This window comes from Pinus tabuliformis, chromosome 1_1, assembly GCF_031772625.1.
Source record: "Pinus tabuliformis cultivar Carrire ecotype Pingquan chromosome 1_1, CPIR1, whole genome shotgun sequence".
In the NCBI taxonomy this organism is placed as follows: Eukaryota; Viridiplantae; Streptophyta; class Pinopsida; order Pinales; family Pinaceae; genus Pinus; species Pinus tabuliformis.
In genome coordinates, this window is record NC_142297.1 from 112,547,522 (window position 1) to 112,565,783 (window position 18,262).

General features: G+C 37.0%; 1 pseudogene; it reads left to right on the forward strand.

Annotated features, from left to right (window-relative positions):
- Positions 1-3,007: 3,007 nt before the first annotated feature.
- Positions 3,008-5,419, forward strand: LOC149211899 (uncharacterized; annotated as a pseudogene).
- The last annotated feature ends 12,843 nt before the right edge of the window (positions 5,420-18,262 follow it).

Here is an 18,262-nt window from a genome sequence, read left to right on the forward strand (position 1 = left end):
AGGATCCATAAAATTAGATTGGATTTTATTTTCAAAGCTGATCTCATGACCAAAACTCAAGAAAGAAAATTATGAGTTTGTTAATTGCCTCAAAACTCTATAAATTGTAGTCTCTTTGATGAGAGGAGGGACCAGATGTCAAGGATGGATATCAATTTGTAAGTGTTGCTACTGCTTGAAGAAGAAAAATCAATTTTTTTTAATGAATGCAATCTATGTTATGGTTCAATTTTGAATGTGGTTGGCGGTTCCAGTCTTGTGATCTGAGTTTTTAAGCATCTCACACTCACCAGGAGGCCCCCTAAGGATGTGTGAGAGATAGTATAGTTGTATTTTATTATTTTTTTTCAATTTCTTATGCTTTGCAATTAGATTAGAATTTTCCTCATTCAATTGTTCAATTTATTTAGATGTTCAGGTTCATGTCAATTTTCTTCTTTTTTTTAAACTAAAATTGCACTCATTTTTCCAGGTTTCATTACAGATCAAGCATTTGATAATAAATCAAAAACACCAAAATATTTACCTCAAATTGTCTTGTAAGCTTAAGTGTCGAATTTGTGGGTGTTAGGATATGATTAACTTTGGTTTAGAGTGAACACATCAGTAATATTTTTTAGGCTTCCATAATTATTATTTCATTTCATTTTGTTTGCTATACTCTAGAATAGTTTTTTATTTCAAAGTATTGTAGTCTTTAGATCAACTTTACTTTCACGAATTGATAGACTTAGTTTTCTTTCCAAGTTGATTAGATTAAATTTCTCTTAAAAAAAATAGAATAATCTTGTTTTTCAAGTTCATAGAATAATCTTGTCTTTCAAGTTCACTAGAATATATATTTCCATTGTTAGAATAGATATTGAATCCCTTTCTTTAGAACAAATTTGCTTTGAATTAATTTTCAAGTCTTGAGTTGGAATTAAAAAAACATGTGAAATTAGTCATAGATAGATTTTCATTACATTTTTGCATCTTTCTAATTATTTTCCTTTTTTTCTTTGAATTGAAAGTAAATTTCCTAGCACATACAATGCATATATACTTCGCAAGCTCACATACCCAGATTGACATATAAATGCAAGTAATTTAGAAGTCAATTAAACTGCCCAACATTTTGGCCTCATTTCCAGGGAAGTATAAATAGGTTTTAGCTTTCAATTGCATGTCATTCTTAGTTGCATAAGATTAATTTCATTTTAGTATATCCTAGAGTAAATTCATTTAAAAAAAAAAACTTCAATCACCTACCACCCCCACTAAATCATGTGGTGCAGTAAGAGCCACATCATCTTTCGCATCATGAATTCATAGTTTCGTAGGTAGAAGAAGAGGTGAAAAATAAATAAGTTGAAGAAATGGATGGAGATGATGATAATGAGGAGGATCCTTTTGAATTTCCTATTCAAGAAACTAATATCAACATTCATATGAAGAACATACCTCTATTTGTACTTCCTAACTTCAAAGGTATGAGATTAGAAGACCCAGAAACATTTATTTTCAAATTTTAAATATTTGTAGATATTATGGCTACTCATTACACATTCAAAAATTGAATTTGTTTCCGGCAACATTCAAGGATAGAGCTCTTAGATGGTTCATGAATTTAGGAATAAATTCTATAAGGACATGGGCTGATATGAAAATAGTATTTTTGGGAAAATATAAAGATTATTGCATACACCATGACCTTAGAAATAAAGTCTTTAATATGAACCAAAAAGAGGATCAAAGCCTAGAATATTTAGTGGAGAGATTTACTTATAATGTCAAAATATCTAAATTGCATGATTTAGGATTAGACACATTAAAAACTCTCCTACTAAAAGCTATAAGGGGTGAATGGATTGATATTCTTAACCTGGTGGGAAAAGGAGATATCTCTCAATTGTCATTTCAAGAGATTTGTGAACTATGCAAGAACATATCAAGAGGAAAATAAAAGTATTGAAGATCCCCTGAGGATCTAACTATGGCAAGAGTAAGTAAGTCAACATCACGATTGGTAGGTCAAACAAAACTTAACAATTTTTTTGCTAGACATTCTTGGTTGATGCTCATAGGGGAAAATGAATATTTGATATTTGCAAACTATAATTTTTTTGAAATAGGTCCTGATCGAATTTGGCCTTAGTTTCACATATACATTTCCAGAAGATAAGGTTGTAGATTTATATGTTTTAGAAAGAGTGTTGTTGTCAATGAATTCTTCTAGTAGGAATGTTGTAAGTTGGCATTGTTGTTAACTCTTAACTCTGGCATATGCTTGTCTTTTAATGTCAATAAGCTATTGTTCTTATTTTTGTTATGACTTGGGGTAGCTTATTACTTACTGATATTTTATTCCACTGGATTGCAGTTGGAAAGAGTACTTTCTTCTTATAGAAAATCATCAAAGCAATGGTCAGCTACGTTGAATAAACTAGGTCAAGGTAAATCTGAGTTCCTGGAATTTGTTGCAATTGTATCTATTATTTGGTCAGCACATAATTTCTTATCCCAGTGAAGGACTGTATTCATGAATTTATGTTTTCACTTGCCTCCTTATTCCAAATTCAAATATTTGTTAGGTGGATTGTACTTGGTGACTGTCAACTTCTCCTTGTTGTCTTTGGTATTGAAAACTCTTCATTTCTCATAATTGCAATTTAATACAGTTCCTGGAATTTGTTGCAATTGTATCTATCATTTGGCACAATGCATAAAGCTGAGATTCTTCTTCTTAGGGACCACATTCTTAGGTTATTCCATTCTTGACTTCCATATGTATAAATATTACAAAAAATTTGTGAACCCTACATATGTGAAAACAACTAAGGCCCATCTATGATCTTTTGATGTTCATTTTATTAATCATTTTCTTACCATATAACATGCAGTTGTGCATTTTTCTTGCAGGGATTAATACAAATTAGCACTTGTAAATTAGATATCTATTATCTATCCAACACTTCAAATCAAGGTGATTTGTATTGTCTCACAAAATATTGTAGACAAATTACTCATGGAGATTGAATGTGAGGAGAAACAGTTTCCATCAGGGCAACTGGTGAAGTAGGGTGCAGAGGTTGTGAGTGAAATTAGTTGGTTGTCTTATTGTTTCCTTGAGTTTTTCTAGGGTGTTGGCTTTCTGTATTATTTTCTATTTTAGAGTCCAATTGTTTGTATGTAGAACAACATTTTGGGAAGAAGGACCATTATTAAAGTGTGTTTCTCCAAGAAGTACATGCATCCCTTTTGGATTCAACGTTGACCTTGAAACGTCTTTATGGGCTCAATGTATGAGACAAATTAGTTTGTTTCTGTTCTATCTTTACTTCATGGCTATAAGGAGATAGATTATTCTGCATGTTGCCTAAGGTGGTTGTGAGTGGGATCCTTATAAAAATGTGATTCTAGGAAGCACATTGCATGGCTAAGGCTAGAAAGCTTGGAGTTGAAACTCCCACTCTTTTTTCCCTAGATTCTGAGCTTCACACCCTTACATTTGAATATATAGAGGGTCTATCTATGAAAGAGGTGCTTTTGCAATCAGGATCACTTCCTGGCTATGGTATGTTTTTCTAGTCATATTAAAATGCAATATGATCTACAGTGTGAATTTAAGGATAGTCATTGCTAGCTTGGAATAATAATTTTTAATTTGATTTAGCTCCAATTTACTTGGTCTTCCTTTGATCCCCTATGCCAGTAATTTTATGTTTGTCTTAGCTAAACAAGAAATATCCTTGATTTCTTTGTAACTATAGAGGAACAAATAGGAGATATTGCTCAACAGATAGGCAGAGTTGTTGGACTTTTACATGATGGAGGTTTGGTGCATGGTGATCTGACAACATCAAATATGATAATTCATCAAGATTCCAAACAATTGGTATGAAGTTATTTTGAATGATGCCTTTTTCCAATCCGAATACATTGATTGGAAAAATCTTACCCTTGGTCGGTTGTAGGCTTTGTTTTTTATCCTAAACTATGAAAATTGTTTAATGCAATTACAAATTTTACTACATTTTAACTACATGTAAATCTTTGTGTTTGCAAACCACAAAGACATGCACAGTTTGTTAATTCCTATTTTTCTTGGATTTCTAAAAGAAAAAGTAAGTTTCCTTAGATCTGTTCAATCTCAATGCATATACAACTTGTCTTTAGTGGCTTGGAAAGTCTTCTCAATTGATGCCATGTACATAATGCATAATAATTTGGCTTGTATTTTATGTTTAGCATGTTAAACTATCTTTTCAATATATGATGTTATGGGAAAATGAATATTTGATATTTGTAAATTATAATGTTTTTGAAACAGGTCCTGATCGACTTTGGCCTTAGTTTCACATCTACATTGCCAGAAGATAAGGTTGTAGATTTATATGTTTTAGAGAGAGCATTGTTGTCAATGCATTCTTCTAGTAGGAATGTTGTAAGTTGGCATTGTTGTTAACTCTTAACTCTGGCATATGCTTGTATTTTAATGCCAATAAGCTATTGTTCTTATTTCTATTATGACTTGGGGTAGATTATTACTTATTGATATTTTATTCTACTAGATTACAGATGGAAAGAGTACTTTCTTCTTACATAAAATCATAAAAGAAATGGTCAACTACGTTGAATAAACTAGGTCAAGGTAAATCTGAGTTCTTGGAATTTGTTGCAATTGTATGTATTTTTTGGTTAGCATATAATTTCTTATCCTAGTGAAGGACTGTATTCATGAATTTATGTTTTCACTTGCCTCCTTATTTGAAATTCAAATATTTGTTAGGTGGATTGTACTTGGTGACTATCAACTTGTCCTTGTTGTCTTTGGTATTGAAAACTCTTCATTTCTCATAATTGCAATTTAATATAATTCCTGGAATTTGTTGCAATTGTATCTATCATTTGGTCAGCACATGATTTCTTATCTTAGTGAAGGACTGTATTCATAAATTTATGTTTTCACTTGCCTCCTGATTCCAAATTCAAATATTTGTTAGGTGGATTGTTATTTGTCATTGTCAACTTGTCCTTGTTGTCTTTGGTATTGAAAACTCTTCATTTCTCATAATTGCAATTTAATACAATTTTTCACTGCAATAACTTACATTTTTGGGTTTGTTTTGCAGTTCATTTGCATGGTAGAAAGTGTTACATTTTTGTGTTTGTTTTGCAATTCGTTTGCATGGTAGAAAGTGTACAATGTTGGGCTAAGAACCATAAATTATTGTGGATTTATATCTTTTTGTAAAGTATCAAGTCTCTGGTTGTTTTCTATCAAGCTTAAAGATGTTTAGATTTTGATTTCTTAATTTTTTGGTGTCTTTGATTAAAGGAAGATTTTGCCATAAACTTTGATGTGGTGGATACTTGTGGAACTCTGCTGAAGTATATTCATTTGCAGTATCCAAAAACATTGGAATATTTTAAGTGATATCATTATGTTGTTTTAAGAATTTTAATTCTCTGTGATAGTTCATATTGTTTTAATATCTTATGCAGAGCTAAAATATAGTTTCAGTTTAGAATGTTGAACAACCTTGACATGTTGTATTCTTGTAAATAAACGAAGAAATTCAAGGGTTTAGTTCAACTGTTGTTACCAGTGCTTTTGAATATATGGCTAACTCAGGGTTTAATAGGAATGTGATAGAATGTGGGGAATCACCCCTTGGGTTTCAATGTGAGGTTTTCCTTGGAAAAAAGGTTCAATAGTATTTTATTTCAGTAGCTGTGATTATATTAACATTGTGGACTACGATTGAAACATGCTTTGGTCAAAGACTATCAATAGGACATACTTGTATAAGTAATTGGAGGTATTTTATAGTAGTAAATCTATAGTGTTATTCCTAAGCTTTACTATTGAAGAAGACAAGACAAAGGGATTATTTTCAAATGTGAAAAAGGTGTTACCAAACATAGATATTATTTAAGGTGTGGTGTGCTAGATCAACAATGTCTGTTAAGCTTCAACATGGGGAATATGTCTCTTTGGGAAAGGTATTGATGATTCTTACCAAAATATTTCAACTCTGTAAGTCGTATAGTTTATTTTCAGCTACCACATCCCAAGACATTTCCCTTGTAAGGGTGGAAACATCTCTGGCAGTGTGTCATTATTTGGTGATCCAGGTCTGGGTGTGAAGAAGGACCTTACCAAGACCATTTACTTTCGTGATGTGTTAAAATTGCTTTTTAAAAGAACATTAACGAATACATCTGCATGCGGAAAAGAAGAGGAACATAACAATCATCAACACATGAGGACAAAAGTCGTTGATAACAGAGTTCGTCCAGGAGGGACTACGTCTCTGGGCCCCTGTGTCAAGATGGTGTAGGCCACTGCATTATGTGTTGTCAATAAAGATGATGTACAAAGAGATGATGTCTTTGATCATACAAGGAAGAATGCCCTCACGCAGGAGTGGCTCTAAGAGGTTCCACATTTAGAACTCTCAATCAAAAGACTCCTATCAGTATGACACAAAAACAAGCATGGTGCGCATCCCGACAACATGGAACAAAATGGATGTCAAAACAAAACACATGCATGAAGACAACAAGAGTATCCCAATAACATACAACAAGGGATCTCAAAGCATAACATAAAGAGTTATGACAAAAAGTACATCACATAGAAATATTCCGCATCAAATCAAGCAAGGAATCATGACAACATGTAATAAACAAGATCCTGCATCAACATCAATCATGGATCTGTACAACATAATGCAAAAAGAAGAAGTACATGAACACATCATATACCTCACCACCAAGGGCCATCTAAAGCAAAGGCTGTCAAAGTGCTGAAGCTTGCTGAAACATCGATATCACAGCATCGATCGCAAGAAGAACACTGTTCGCACATGAAGATGGACATCTGCACTAGCACTTAGAAAAGTGATTGAAAGAAGAAATGATAGAAAGACAAATCTGAATACACCATCAGATTTTTGGCATCGAGTAGTGCTGAAACGACTTCAAATCGGAGCTCAAGGGATCTTTTAGATTCCCTCAGGATTCCTCAAAGATTCTATTTTAGGGATGAGTTGAAAATCTGATGGTTAGATGTCAAATTTGATTTCACCATTAGGATCCCTGCAGAAAACCATGAAAAACAAGTATAAACTTGATCATATTTTGACAACGTAAAATTTTACCTTCTTGGGAAAATTTCATGGCTCATGGTTCCGCTCCTTGTTTTCGTTGAAATCATGGTTCCGCGTGCATTCTGGAATTGACTGGAAGATGCAGACCTCTGATGGAGAAACGGACAGTGCCATTGCGCTCGTGGCGAGGAGAAGTGTAAAATCCATATAAAATTTGTCAATTTCTAAGAAAGTGAAAATTTTGCCCCCCTGCAAAATTCATGGTCCCTGCATTAAAAAATTATTACACTGCCTCGATTTGCATGCCCGCTCCTGTCTCGAAATTCGTGCAGTGCTTCTCCCCTCCCAGCTCTGGTAACCAAACATTTCTCTGTGATAGTACATGCTCCAGGGCAACTACATATTTTGGTTCCGGCATTTGAAATCTCACTACAGAAGGAGCCTTTTTCATGGTCACAGTGCCCGCTGTTATAATGAGGTAAGCTTGTCTAGGTCCAGATCTTGGTACCGGACCGTAACGATCGGAGTCGAATCGCGAATCTATTAATGAAGCGAATTTGATGAAACCATAATTAATACTGTAAAGGAGCGTTCATAAACTGGAGAGTCTGGCCCAATTCGTTCGACAGATTGTTTGGGGTAGTTTAAATATCTGGATTCAAAATTGTTTGATCGAGTAAAGGTAACTTCATAGGATTCATCATTGGCTTTAAAATCTGAGTTTATAAATAAAATTATTAGCAAAGTTACAAAAAATCTATTATGGTTTATTGATAAATTTTAAAAATAGTGTGGAGGAGGTCAGGGGGTCAAATCCTGCCCCTCCACAAATATCATAAGTTTGTTTTCATAACCCCACCGTATATTTTGTACCAAACGAATTTTCCATACCCCGCGACATAACCGTTTGAACAACCGTTTGTTAACAATGCGGGGATAACAAACCGTTTAATGTATGCAGTGGTTACACGGGCGGTATATATGGTGCCACCGTTTCAACCATAGCCCGAAACACATAAACCCAAAATATGTTGTCGGCTTTAATGTGTGCTGCGGTGAGTTGGATATGGTATTAAGTTATATCGTGGAGCCCGAAACATGTGGTGGGTGGTTAATACCTCCTTTTTAATACGTTGAACCAACCATGCTTCCCTCATTCGTTGGTTTGATTTGATTTATATAGGGTTTGTTTTGGTTTATTACCAAATATATATATTAACCATATTTCCAATATGGTTTTGTTTTAATATTTTAATAACCACCCACCATCGATTTGCGTGAATGTTTTTTAAATATGATTTTGTTTTAATATTTTAATAACCACCCACCATCGATTTGCGTAAATGTTTTTTGGTTTGACTTCACGTTGGTTGTATTGTTTGGACTTTTTTTTAATATAACCATATAAATACAACCATATTCTATATATGGTTTTTTTAATATAACCAAATTTATATTAACTTTTTTTTTTTTTTTTACTTTTAGTTAATATAAAAATGATTTTGTTATGATTTGTTTTATATAGTTATTTTAATAATTATATTAAAATAATTTTTGTCTTTTATGCAGGTGTAAGTGGTCAATGACGGGTTGCCATGTGTCAATGGCGGATGGGCTGTCATGTGAGTCTCACTCGCTTACTGAGATGCCATGTGGCATACTGTGGGCCCCACTTTTTCCCCTATCATGTCAAACTTTGAAGAGCTCTATCTTTTGCATACGAGTTCGGTTTGACAAATGTTCGCACCTCTTCGATCAGGACGACGAGATCTACAATCTGGTCTTAGGTCGAAGTCATTCAGATGGCTTTCATTTTCGAGCGTTCATAAGTCCTCTTTGTCCTGTGTGTCTCTCTGGAGCCACCTAGATCATTTGGACAATATCATGTTATATGCAGATCCATTCCACAATTATTGTGTGGCTCTTGTTGTTCCATCCCATCAAGCCCTTGAAAGTTGGGTTGAGAAAGAAGGAATTGTTTACAAGGATTTTGTTGATCTGTGTCAGAAGAGTGAAGCAATTAAAGAAGTTCAGAGCTCAATTTTACAGGTTTGTTATGGTGTCCACCACTTCTGCTTCATTATACATTTGTAGTTAGGTAAAACTGAGTTGTAAAATCATCTTAATGAAGGCAATGCATCGGTTATATTTTTTATGTGGAAATGGTGGCATAAACTAGGTAGTTTTATATCTATGAAAATTAGAAGAGGGGGAAAAGATGAAACATTTAGTTTGCCACTCATATAGTTGGATGAGTAAATAGCCAACTTTTATTTTAGATATATCTTTTTCACAATCATTGTTTTTTCATGGAGCCTTCTAGCATGAATGATGTTTATTATTGAAGTTTGATTGTAAAGGCTGATAGGTCACCTTTCCCAATAATTGGTTAATCTCTTTTGTTGAGAATTCAAATTAATTTGACCTATGACTTTTGAAAATTTGGATTACCTAACAAGCTATTGTTGTCACGTTAGGTTTGGGTCTTGCAAAGGAAGGTATGAGACATTCAAGGATGTGCATATAACATTTTGGAGCTTGATTGCTCTCATTTTCACTATCTAATTTCTGCCATATGTTTCAAGCATATAACTTGTTATTTGAGCACATGTTGTTTATATACTTCACCAAGTTCATGTGTTAGAGAATGAAATATTGTTGCGAATAAAATGACAAGGATTAAATATCAAACCTCAAATTATTTGTTTTCACAAGTTATCTAAAACTTAATCTTTTTAGCATGTAACTTAGTTGGCATGATTGTGCCTAATATTTCCTTGAAGGTTGAATACTAAGTTACTAAGGTGATCTTTTCGATGTTGGTGTTTGATTTGCTTTGTTTATACATGTCATCTGGCCATATAGTGGCCACTATTGCCCAATTGAATAAAACTTGTTTGAGTTTCTTGCTTTTATGGGGGAAAATGGCTTTGACATTATTGATGTTGAGGTATATGTCGTATAAATCCTTTATATTGTACTTTAGTTTATATTCTAGTATTCATTGTTTTCCATGTCTTACACTCTGCATTGTAACTTCTTTTGTTTTCAGAAAAGGAACTCAGTATTGATGGTAAGAACTAGGAATTGAAGAAAGAGGAGAACAATAACATTGGAGTGACAAATGCAAAAAAGGAGAAAGAAGAGAATAGGTCTAGGTGATACCCTTAGAGCCAATATCCCGCATAAGACACACACATAGAGACTGATGGTGAAGTCTTCAGAGTTGGTGAATTCACCTACAATTCCTTGGCAACACAATGATAATGTTTTGAAGTGATGAAACAACATTTCATGTGTAAATTGTAGTCCAACAAATATTAAGTTGGAAACTCATATTGTAATACTTGACATTTCATATAATATAATTTATGTGGTTGAAATTATTTATAGTTTCACTTGATATTGTTTAGTATTGTAATTAACATATGTAACTTTGTGTTTTCATATTAGATGAACATGCACATTGTATGACATTTTTTTTAATTTAGTCGCAAAATCATACTAATTAATTTATGTTGATTAATAATGAACACATAAAATCAATCTAAAACTACTAAATTAGTAGTTTATATTGATTAATGATGAACATAAATAAAATGAATATACGACTAAATTAGTCATTTATAATGATTATTAATGAAAGTAAATGAAATGAATATAAACTATTAAATTAGTCATTTATATAATGAATATAAAACTACCAAAAAAAGATAAATGACTACTACAAATGATAAATTTGTGATTACAAATGATGACTAAATTTTGCATATATATGACTAGTAGTAGCTAATTTACAATATTTTATAACACGACCAAAATTTAGTCATATTTCTTTGGTCATTAATTGGTTTCAAACAATGACTAAAATTTGCATGTATATGACTATTAATAGATAATTTACAGTATCTTATAACACGACCAACATTTTGGTCATATTTGTTTGGTCATTAATTGGTTTTCTCGGGTGATCATATAATAATATATTTTTTTGTATATTTAGTCATTAATTGTGGCATTAATGGCTAAATCAATGACTAGATTAATGACCGAATTAATGACTAAATATACTTCTAGACGATAAAATCGAGACAATCAATTAACGACTAAGCTAAAAATGACTAAAAGTTGGTCGCGTTATAAGATACTATAAATTAGCTACTACTGGTCGCCGACTGAAAAATGGTTATTTATATGCAAATTTTAGTCGTTTTTTTAGTAACTAATTAGCCATTTTGTACTAGTGCATGGAGAGGCCTCAAGGGTGATATATTGAGGTATGTGCAGCAGTGTAGCACATGTCAATGAAACAAGGTGGAGCACACACATCCATCTAGGTTACTTCAACCTCTTCCTATTCCAAAAAAGAAGTGGGAGAGTATCTCCATGGACTTCATCATTGAACTTCTAGTTTTTCAGGGGCAAGACTATATATATATGGTGGTAGACAGGTTGATCAAGTTTCCCCACTTTTTTGGTATTTCAGATAGGTACTTAGCAGTGCAGGTGGCCAAACTCTTTTTCAGAGAGGTGTTTAGGTTACATGGGCTCCCTAAAACCATCATCAGTGATAGGGACAATAGGTTCATTGGGGGGATTTTGGCAAGAGCTCTTTAGACTGGTGGGCATCAACCTTACACCCATCACTAGCTACCACCATCAAATTGACGAGAAGATTGAGATTGTGAATAAATAACTGGAGGATTACCTACGTAACTGTGTGATATGTTAGCAATGAGTATGGATGAAATGGATTCATTTAAGGGAGTACTACTACAACATGACATATCACATGTCTCTTGGGATGACACCCTTTAAAGCGCTCTATGGTTATGAGGTGCTAATATTTTTTGACACAGTTTTTGGGGATAACAAAGCCCTAAGCGCAAAGGATTAGATCTAAGAGAGCCAAGATATCGTTAGAGCTCTCAAGAACACCTTACAAATAGCTCAGAATCAACAGAAGTTGTATCCAAACCGCCACCAGATGGAGGTGGGATACTTAGTCTACCTATGCCTACATTCATACAGACGGTCAACACTCAAACATAACAGAGTCACCAAGCCCACGCCCCTCTTTTACGGACCTTACAAGGTGATCCAACACATCAATGAAGTGGAACATGAGTTGGAGGTTCCACCAAGCATCAAAGTGCACAATGTATTTCACAAGTCATACTTGAAGAAGGCATTGGGGCAACAGGTGTCAGGTACCACAGAGCTACCACCACTTGATGAAGAGGGGCATTTGGTGTTGGTTCCTGAAGCCATCTTGGAGATGCAGGAGAGCAAACTTATGAATAGGGTTATCATGGAGTTCCTTATTAGGTGGAAGGACTTTCCTTTGGAGGATGCTACATGGGAAGGAGAGCAAGTACTATAGCACCCAACATTGCAATTTCTCTAGGATAAACAAATTTTAGAGGGGAGGATTGTAATGTCACTTGTTCCATCAGATTTCTAGAATGATATCCATTAGCCCATTTTGTCCCTTGGGAAAAGAGGAAAAGGATTGGGGATCAATTTTAGAATTTTTGGACTTAGGATATGTGGATGGAGTGGGTCCCATGAACGAATTATGGGCCACATGGGAGAAATTTTCACCCCTAGATGGGGAGATATTTTTTGGAGGGAAAGTAGGGGCCACCAAGGAGGGTGCATGGGCCCATAAGTATATAGAGGCAGAAAGGGGGCACTCTAAATTATCTTTTTCTACTACACCAGATTTTAACATCTCTTAGAGTTATTCAATGCAAGGGTTGGAATGTTGTTGAGCACAAGGGTTTTAGGTGAAATCCAAGCTATTTTCAGAGAACCTTGAGTGTCTTCCTAGCTGGAAAATATGAGGAGTCCATCACGAGACTTCACCTAAGCATAATATTCAACCTTTTTGGAGTAGTGTACATTCCTGGGCATAGGAGAGAATTCGATTTGGTCAATCTGCAGGCTATAAAGGAAATTAGGAGGAAAACTTATAGGGGTCATTCTCTTGTCAGAGAAGTGAAATTTTGGTGATAATTTGTAGTGGTGTTTGGGGGCCATTAACTTCGATTTATGGTTGGAGTTTAGGAAGTTGTCACTAAGGGGGGATAGGCTCTAATGCCTCCTTCCTTCTCCTATTGTGTCATATTTGTACATCCTTCAATCCTATCCCAAGTTGTTCTTAAGGGGGGATGTTAGGATATTCTGACACATAGGAAATAGTTAAGTATAACTTGGTCTAGTGTAGAGTTAGGTAAAGTGTGTTTCTTTACTATGTACTTTTGTAACTTACAATCCGATGGTCACGATATGTAGTGATCTGATGGTTCATTCTCTCCTCGGTATTACCGACAGTTGATCCATGGCTTAACACCCGATTTGTCCATGATCTCTATTTAAAGAGAATGGAGGGTCATTTGTAGGGTAACCATTCATGAGAGAAGCTTGTGTAAATTTTCATTATTTTATTAATAAATTGCCTAATGCGGCCGCGTTGGCTCAGGCCGTGGACTGTTTCCCTCTTTGATGGTTTTAACCACATCAACAATACTAGTGTATTGATCTGTGATCTGTTTGTGAGCTGTGTCCTTTGGTGTTATGTCTAAGGAACTTACCCTGTAAATTCCTACAAAATATTTTCAAAATTGGACATCCATTAATTCTCTACAAAAGAAAGGGGTAAAATACAATTGTAAATTAGAGTTCACAACAAGATTTGAGAAATTGAAGCACTTTTTAACAAATGTCCCAATCCTAAAAAATGTAGATCTAGACAATGATTTATTAGTTTGTACATATGCTCGGAAGGAAGGACTTGGTGGAGTTATCATGCAATAAGGACATATGATCAACCATGAATCCAAGAAATTAAATGAGCATGAAAATAATTATGTACACCATTATTTAGAGCTTGTCATCTAGACCATTTGGATGGTGGTAATTACTGTTACACAGTAATTTATCACTGCCTTCCTGTCAGTCACCCTGTTGTGCCCATAATTCACAATCACTAAGTGCTTGCTCCCTGAACTGGCTTACAAACCCATTTTTCCAAAGTTCTGTTCATCAGCGCGACTGTTCCTAAAATAACCGCGATGACAGGTGCCTTCCAGTGTATGCTGTGCGCTGCCAACGCGGAAGAACATCACTTTTCCGCGATGGTCAACATCGCGCCTTTTTCGTGTGCTTCCGCGCTGACATGACTGTCTCAGTTATCGAGATGCGCCGACAGCGCGGCAGTATCCTCATAATCCGCGCTGATCCAGTTTGGGCGAATTGGTTCAAACAACCAGCCTTCCAGATCACTCCAGGCTTGGTTGTTAGCTTTGTGAATGTCGACTCCCTTCTATGGCATGTCTGTTCGACCCTTTCCAACAACTCCCCTTGAAGATAAGCTCATCCTTCCACCTTTTGTGGAGACTCCTTCTCCTATATAAACTCTCACCATTACCATGAGCAGCTAGTTAGACTTAGCTTGGAATAGCTTGGATTGTACAGAGCTTGTAGTGCTCAGATTGCTGCTATAGGTTTGGTGTGCTAGGTGTGGAAGTGATTGATTGCTTAGGGAAGGTTGTTTGTGACATTTGTGTGAGAGAGAGAGTTGTTTGTCTTGGGAGAATCATCCTCAAAGGTGAATGCTTGAGATACATGCTGACTGGCCCCTCCTGAGAAGGTTACCGACGTCAGAACATTTGGTTGTACTCTTCTCTATTCTGATTAATAATAGATGACTGCTATTATTGTTCCATTCTCGTTTGTCTATGCAATGGTTAAACGTGAATTATATCTTTTCTGACTGATGTATGGTTGCTTTTACTAGATTTCACGCTTGCGTTTGCTTTCTCTTCGTGTGTGCAGGTATCTATTCGCGGGGATCGCGGAGGATTGTGACCAGCTGAAGCGAAGGAGCGAAGGCAACATCCCTTCGTCAAACGACAGCGCAGGAATCCAAGTAGGTGCTCTTTACCTCTTGTTTAATTGCAATTAGGAATATGCGTAGCAGCATTGTGTGATTGTTGCTAGACCCCTGCTGGGCTAGTAGGGATCGCCTCTACCCGTAGAGGGGATTTACCTCTCCAACAATTTGGCGACTCCACTGGGGATCAGCCTTTTTGTCTCTTGAGTCCACTTTTGTGTTTGGCTTTGATTGACCTCTTTCCGAGTTTTTGGGATTGTCTCTGTTGCTTATGAACTTTCTGGGTGTTTCTGGGAAACATTTTTATTGTTGAAAAGCTCCTGCCTGTGGTTTTGGAAGTTTTTATTTTGGCTTTCCTTGTTTTTTGCTCTCAGCGCGTTTTATTTCCGAACAGTCGCGCTGACATCGCGACCCTGTTCTTTGGTTTTCTCTTCATCGCGCCTGTACGTCTAACAGTCGCGCTGACCTCGTTTTCAAGGGCAGCGCGCTTTATTCGTGTCCTTCCGCGCTGACATCGCGCCCCCGCTTCTTTGTGGTTTTCGTCATCGCGTCTGTGTGTTTTATTTCCGCGCTGACCTCGTTTTTCTGAGACAGCGCGCTTTATCCCTGTCCTTCCGCGCTGACGTCGCAAAGTTGCTACAGGCCTCTCCCTGTCAGCGCCGAGTTGCTGAAGGCTACCCGCGCTGAGCCTGAAAAATCCATTTTTGACCAAATTGGCCTCCTAAACCTCTTGCTGTGACTTTCCCTTCTTCTCTCCACCTGTCTAATGACTTGTTTTTCACTGTCTGAACTTTGAACTGCTTGATTACGGAGCTTGGCTTCATAGGGTTTCGTTTTTGCTCAGTTCTTGAGTTTGCAAATACCTTCCCTTCTTTTGCTTTCGCTGCTTGGTTCGTGTTTCCATCCTTACTTTTGCAATTGCTGGATTGTGTTGAGTCTCTAATTGACTGGTCGTGACTCTCGTCCGTCGGGTGTTTGCTTTTTTCTATTGATTTCGCACTCTAGCCCTAGGACATCTAGAGGCTGTGTGTGTGTCAAGCCTACCGTAGGATCTCTGTTTGCTTGATTGACCAGCTGGTTCTAGACTTGTTTTCGCATTTGTTCAGTGATTGTTAGAGTGTTTTGGATTGTGTTTCCAAGTGGTCTTTTTTCGCTTCCTCCTTGCTTGCAATCCTTGCTTGTCTTGCAGAGCTTAGATCACATAGCTCGTGCATTGCTTTGTTTCTTTTGATTTGGAAACTTTGGTTGAGTGTTTTGGGAACTTTGTGTGCTCTCATTAAGTAGTTTACTTGGTGTTCAGGTTCCTCCAAATTCCTTTAGATGCTTTATGTCGTTGAAAAGAAATCAAACTAGTGGCTTGCTTTAAAAATTTGAAAAGGAAAAGAACATTTCGTTGGCTTGCATCTTCAAAAGAAAAGTTTCCTTTCCTCGCTTTAGTTGCATTTAGCTACTTGTTTGTTTGTGTTCGTTTGGTTTGATTTAAAATTCTTTGCTCTCTCATAGCTAGAATTCATCGAACAAAACGAAATTCTTTTGCATATAGATTGCATCTAAGTAATTGTGAGCGAACATACGATAGAGCTTGAAATCGAAACTTAATCTCAAGATCAACTGTAAAATGAACCAAATGAATCTAAAAACGCATTGGAACTAAACGCAAATATCTAGAGGTCTAGGTTAGAGAAGTGTTCCGGCGTCTTAAAACATAGTCACTGTTGTTTCACATTAGGTTGGGTGATTCCTCCTTCTGTGACTCGATAGTGGTCTAACACGGACTGCGCTCCCACGTACCATCGCGTATATAGGGAGACCCCACTAGGCTTTTATCCTTTATCCATAGGAAGCCGAGTCGGCCGCCCTACGATTCGCAATGCAGTTAACACAGCATTCACGAAGATTGACCACCCGTACCCTAAAAAGTATTCTGTGGTTTTGCGAAAAGTTTGGCACACCCTCTACCTAGAGTTCCAGAGCAGTCACTTTTGATCCTTTTCGGACTCCGTAAACGAAAAGGTGCCTGTGAGTGTCTTGTCACTTCGGGCTCATTAAACATTCGAAGGAGACTGGAGTCATCTTTTTGTCCTTTTCTCGACTCCTGAAACATGAAAAGGTCAAGTTTGGTTCTTGCGTCTTAAAATTAATTTGGCCACGATAACATTACCCTTTCTAGATCTTGTGTGCGATAGTTTTGAGTAGGGTTTTATCGTTAGTTTCCTTTAGGAGTTCTAAGGGGTCCGGTCATCCTGGCTGACTCATCAACCCCTGGTCTAAGTGATCAAGGTTCTCCGTCCTCTGTTGCTCCCGAGGTACCAGTTGTAAGCGGTACTCTTCCCATTGTTCCGAGTATCCAGCCCATCAACGTACGTGCCCCAGGCAACCCAGATTACATAGAGGATTGGAATCCCGTCTGGGAGCCGGAACATACCCCCCGCACCCCTCGCACCCCTCTCGGTATGTCATCTCCAATGGAGGAGACAGCTTCCAGTACCGGTGAGACACCCGCGGTCACAGACATCGAGACCCCGATCCCGGCTTCCTCTCCCATCCCTTCACGATATCAATCACTGAGGGATAGGTATGCCGCTAGAACAACTTCTACGACTATATGGGATCCCAGTCTCGCTGCCTCCATCGGACCTTTTGTTTCGCAACCCCTTTTTCCACCCCTTACGACAGAGCTCAACACGCCCGTCACCTCAGTTCCCACTCAACCTACTGTTTGTATAGCGCGTTCGACTCCGGTCGTCAGTGTTGTACCGGTTTCCTCGTCTGAAAACCCTCAAGCTGGTTCTTTTGTTGGAGGAATTCCAGGATCAGGACCGTATGATGCTTATGGGGAACCTATAACGGACCCGGATTACGAAGGTCCTTTCTTCTACTATGATGAAAATGGTGAGTTTCTTGAGGACATCTCAAGTCTCCCTCGTCGCCCTTTTGAAGAAAACGAGGAACCTTTGAACGTCGTGTATGATGACACTACTGTGTTCTTTGGAAACCGAGATCCTCCCCGGCAGCCCATAGGACCACCCAATCAAGGCCCGCCATTCCACGTGCAAAACCCCCAGGGGCAACCACTGTATGGCCCGCCCGACCCAGGACAATCTGGGCACCCACAAGGTCAACCTTACCAGGAACAACCTATGGGCATTGGAGGTCCGCCATATCCATATCAAAATCAACCTACTGGGCAACCAGAGCAACCGTCTTTTCAACAAGACCAACTTGGTTTCCAGCAAGGGTACCCCTCTGGACAAACTGGCTCAATTTA